Raw genomic sequence first — 6,000 nt, forward strand, 5'->3', positions numbered from 1 at the left:
CTTAAAGAAAACCGGATTTTCAACAATTAGCTCAAGCACGCACTCGTCACCTCACGTACAGAGAATTTTAAATATCAAATATACCGAATCCTAAGGGGAAGGTCCCCCGCACAAGGTTAGACAAGCAACTTACTTCGAACCGACTCAAAATCAACCTGAAACCACACTCTTGCCACGAGTACTCGACTCCAAATGGCCCAAATCTATTCAATTCAATTGCATAATGTAAATAACACTTCAAGTAACTGATTCTACAAAGAAATTCTAAGCTAATACGCGAAATTAGGTAAAATGACCAAAATGCCCCTCGTGCCCACATCTCGGAATCAGGTAAAACTTATATTTTCAGAATCCTCACACTCTACCGAGTTCATGCATACCAAAATTATACAAATCTAAGGTCAAATTACTAGTCAAAAGTCAAATTCTAGGTCTAAGAACTTTTTTCCAACTTTTTTCCAATTTTCATCTCCAATCCAAAATTAAATGATGAATTCATGTTTGGATTAATGGGATACAAGCAAAAAGGAGTTAAGAATCGTTACCCAATCGATATCTCTGAAAATCCCTCAAAATCTCGCTCAAATCAGAGCTCCCAAGCTTAAGTTTTGATAAAAATGGCTAAACCCTCGATTTTGAAATTTTATATTCTGCCCAGGTATTTCCTTCTTCGCGAATGCGTAAGGACCCTTGCGTTCGCGAAGCATAACTTCGCTTGGTCCACCTTTCCTTCATCGTGAATGCGATGCCCTAGTCGCGAACGCGGTGCACAATCTCCTCCTCCTACGCGAACGCGGGAACACCATCACGAACGTGTAAGTATAAAACCTCTCAGCTTCGCGAACGTGGGAGACACTTCGCAAACGCGAAGCATTAAACCTCCCCAACCCCAGCTCCTCTTTGCAAACGCGAGATCTCACTCGCGAACGCGAAGAAGGAAATCAGAACTAGGTTGCTGCAATTTTCTACAATTTCTCTAAGTTCCAACATGACCCGTTGAGCATCTGAAACACACCCGAGGCCCCCGGGACCCCAACCAACCCTGCCAACCAATCCTAAAACATCATTCAAACTTGTTCCAACCTTCGGAACACTCAAAACAACATCATAAAGCCTAATTTTCATCGGATTTAAGCCTAAGAATTTCAAAAACTCTAAAAATACGCTTTCGATAAAAAAGTCTATCAAATCTCGTCCAAATGACCTGAAATTTTGCACACACGTCACATTCAACATTATGGAGCTACTCCAACTTCCAGAATTCCATTCCGACCCTCGGATCAAAATCTCACCATCGAACCGGAAACTTCAAAAATTCAACTTTCGGCATTTCAAGCCTAAATTAGCTACGGACCTCCAAAACACAATCCGAACATGCCCCTAAGCCCAAAATCACCCAGCAGAGCTAACGAAACCATCGGATTTCCATTTCGAGGCCGTCTTCACACTGTTTCGACTATGGTCAAATTTCTAAACTAAAGCTCTCATTTAGGGACTAAGTGTCCCAAAACTCTCTGAAACTTAAAATCGAACATCCCGGCAAATCAAAATAGCAAAAATAAACTTGGGGAAAGCAGTTAATAGGGGATCAAGGCATTAATTCTTAAGATGACTGGCCGGGTCGTCACATCCTCCTACACGTAAACATTCGATCGTCCTCGAATGAGCATAAAGAAATACCTAAAGTAGCGAAAAGATGAGGGTAACGGCTGCGCATATCCTGCTCGATCTCCCAGGTTGCCTCCTTGACTGGCTGACCTCGCCACTGAACCTTCACGGATACAATGTTCTTTGACCTCAACTTTCTAACCTGCTTGTCCAATATTGCCATTGGCTCCTCAACATAGGATAGATCCTTGTCCAACTGGACTGAACTGAAATCCAACACGTGCGATAGATCACCGTGATACCTCCGGAGCATCGAAACATGAAATACTGGATGAACTCCTGCCAAGCTGGGAGGTAAGGCAAGCTCATAAGCAACCTCCCCAACACGCCTCAATATCTCAAAAGGGTCAATAAACCTCGGACTCAACTTTCCCTTCTTTCCAAATCTCATAACGCCCTTCACAGGCGAAATCCGAAGTAGAACCCACTCTCCAACCATATAGGAAACATCACGAACCTTCCGGTCCGCGTAACTCTTCTGTCTGGACTGGGATGTATGGAGTCTATCTTGAATCACCTTAACCTTCTCCAAAGCATCCTGAACCAAGTTTGTGCCCAGTAATCTAGCCTCATCCGGCTCAAATCAACCCACCGGGGATCTACACCGCCTACCATATAAAGCCTCATACGGTGCCATATGAATGCTGGACTGATAGTTGTTGTTTTAAGCAAACTCTGCCAATGGCAAGAACTGATCCCAAGTCCCTCCAAACTCAATCACACACGCACGGAGCATATCCTCAAGAATCTGACTAGTGCGATCGGACTGTCTGGCTATTTGAGGGTGAAATGCTGTACTCAACTCCACCTGAGTACCCAACTCATGTTGAACGACCCTCCAGAACTGTGATGCAAACTGTGTACCTCTATCTGAAATGATGGACATTGGAATACCATGCAGACGAAAAATCTCCTAGATATAAATCTCTGCCAACCGCTTCGAAGAATAAGTAGTACACATTGGAATGAAATAAGCGGACTTGGTCAGCCGATCCACAATCACCCAAATAGCATCAAACTTCCTCAAAGTCCCAAGTCTAGGGCAATCCCTCACCACATGGCGTGTGTCACTACACTCAAAACAAGCTCTGGAAGGACGTGGTGGCTGTGACTGGATCGGCCCAGGTCTGTTGGACTGACCTCTGAAAACACCCCACGCAGGAGGCGTGCTAGATACCGGAGGTGCATAATAAGGCTCCTGAGGTCTAGGAGGAGCGGGAATACCATTGGCTGCTGGAAGAGTTGAATGAATAGGGCGACTCATATAACCCCTACCATAACAACCTACTACTGGGGCACGACACTAAAGAAATGGCCTGACTCTTGAGACCTCTTAGCCTCCCTCTCCTCTCTCTCCCTAGCATGCATACCCTCAATACTCCTAGTAATGCTCACTACCTGCTAATAAGAAATATCCATCTCCAACTCACGAGCCATGCTAGAACTGTTGCTAGGAATAAGGCCCTCAATAAACCGGCGAACCCTCTCGCGAACACTAGAAACCAAGGCTGGTGCATGCCTAGCCAAACTGGTGTAACGAAGAGCATGCTCTAAGACAATTATAGTACCTTGGCGCAAATGCTCAAACTCTGCGTGCCATGTGTCCCTGAGGCTCTGATGAACGTACTCTCTCAGGAATAGATTGAAAACTGAGTCCAAGTTAGTGAAGCAGCCTCATCCGAACTTTCTAACTCATAGGTGCACCACCACTCATAGGCGGTTCCTCGAAGCTGGAAGGTAGTGAAGGAAACCCTGCTCGATTCTGATATACCCATGGTACGGATAATGTGGTAACTCTCATCTAGAAATCCCAAACATCCTCCGATGCTAGATCACTGAATACAGGAGACTTGTACCTCTTGAACCTCTCAAGCCTCAGCTGCTCCTCCTCGAAAACCGCTGCCCTGCCCTCGGGCTGAATTGGCACTGCAGGCGGTACGAGAATAATCTCAAGGACCTGCTCAACATGCACTCCTTGATTAGGAGTGCGGGCGGCGGGAGTCTGTGCTTCTCCCCCGGCCTGAGATGTAGCTGCAGCAAGGGGAAGCAACCCTGCCTGAGCCATAGTGGTGTACATGCTCATGAACTATGCTAGAGTCTCTTGAAGAGCTGGAGTAGTAGTAGCAGTAGGCATGTCAGGTGCCTGGACTCCGGTTGGAATTGCTGGTGGTACCTCGGCGGCAACTCACACAGGTGCTCTGGCTGCACCACGTGCGCGTCCTCGGCCTCTACCCCGGCCTCTGACGGCTGCAGTAGGGGGCGCAGGTGCCTGATCATCTCGGGTAGCACATGTCCTCACCATCTATGAGAGAATAGAAAACAAAATTTAGAATAGTGATGTAAAAAATATGGCACGATAAGGAAATCAAATAAAGTAGAATTTTCCTAACAGTTACATAGCCTCTCGTAGATAAGTACAGACGTCTCCATACCGATTACCAAGACTCTAATAAACCGACTTGTGATCCATGACTCCTATGAACCTAGAGCTCTGATACCAACTTGTCACGACCCCGGTTTGCCCTCCATGAACCATCGTGACGACACCTAGTCCTCTACTACTAGGTAAGCCTAAATTGCGAAAGATAACCAAAGTACGAAATAAAAATAAATTAAAACAGAATGAAGAGTGATAAAATAGTGTTTAAAAGTGCCGCTCGGCATACACAATATTTAACTCTCAGGAACCGATACATATATCCAAGACCCGGAAACCCATGAATCACAAGCTAAGGATCACTACACAGTACTCTAACTCCAGAATATCTAACAAGGAAAAGAAATATAGAAGGGTAAATGTTTAGAATCTTGAATAGAAAGGGACTCGTCGGTCTGCGGACGCGACAGATATACCTCAAAGTCGCTGGAGCAGTCGCCTCGCCTCAAGGGTGATTGGACTGAGTCGCAGTTCCTGGATCTGCACATGAAAAACATGCGCAGAAGGGGCATGAGTACACCACAGTGGTACTTATTAAGTGCCAAGCCTAACCTCGGTCGGGTAGTGACGAGGAAGGTCAGGGCCCTATTGAGATAAAATAAAGAATATAGGACATGGCAGTATAAAATAAGCAGTACAGTTGAAAACTAATGATAAGAATTTAATATAGGAAAACAATTAATTCAATAACTAAAACAGAGGCAAAACCAATCACAAGGAAATAACTGGGGATCTCTCAGTATTCGGAGGATCTCTTAGTACCCTCTATATATGCTAGGGATCTCTTGGTATCCCGAGGATCTCTCGGTATCCTCAATATATGCTAGGGATCTCTTGGTATCCCGAGGATCTCTCGGTATCCTCAATATATGCTAGGGATATCTTGGTATCCCAAGGATCTCTTGGTATCCACAATATACGTGCTAGGGATCTCTCGGTATCCCGCACCTCAGTTCAAATCATAAATACGTACAGGGGATCTCCCGGGATGTCGTCCCGTAGTCCCAAAGTAAAACACACAGCAGCAACACAAGAATACTCAATTAAGCTCAATTTCGTATCAAGTAAACATGTAATTCTAATCTAACATGCTTCACATAATTCAATTAAGGCAGTTTAAGCAAATAAACAGTTAAGTCAATTAGACATGCTTTTTCAAAGCTAACAACAGGTTTAAATTGCAAGTAAAATGAAACAGGAAAAAGGAACACAATTGAAATTACTTAAAGAAAACCGGATTTTCAACGATTAGCTCAATTAGGCACTCGTCACCTCACGTAGAGGGCATTTCAAATATCAAATATACCGAATCCTAAGGGGAAGGTCCCCCACACAAGGTTAGACAAGCCACTTACCTCGAACCGACTCAAAATCAACTCGAAACCACGCTCTTGCCACGAGTACTCGACTCTAAATGGCCCAAATCTATTCAATTCAATTGCATAATGTAAATAACATGTCAAGTAACTGATTTTACAAAGAAATTCTAAGATAATACGCGAAATTATGTAAAATGACCAAAACACCCCTCGGGCCCACGTCTTGGAATCGGGAAAAACTTATATTTTCAGAATCCGCACACTCTCGCGAGTTCATGCATACCAAAATTATCCAAATCTAAGGTCAAATTACCAATCAAAAGACAAATTCTAGGTCTAAGAACTTTCTTCCAACTTTTTCCCACTTTTCATCTCCAATCCGAAATTAAATGATGAATTCATGTTTGAATTAATGGGTTACAAGAAAAAATATGTTAAGAATCGTTACCCAATCGATATCTCTAAAAATTCCTCAAAATCTCGCTCAAATCCGAGCCCCCAAGCTTAAGTTTTGATAAAAATGGCTAAACCCTCGATTTTGAAATTTTATATTCTGCCCAGGTATTTCCTTCTTCG

This window comes from Nicotiana tabacum, chromosome 6 (assembly GCF_000715075.1).
Source record: "Nicotiana tabacum cultivar K326 chromosome 6, ASM71507v2, whole genome shotgun sequence".
In the NCBI taxonomy this organism is placed as follows: domain Eukaryota; kingdom Viridiplantae; phylum Streptophyta; class Magnoliopsida; order Solanales; family Solanaceae; genus Nicotiana; species Nicotiana tabacum.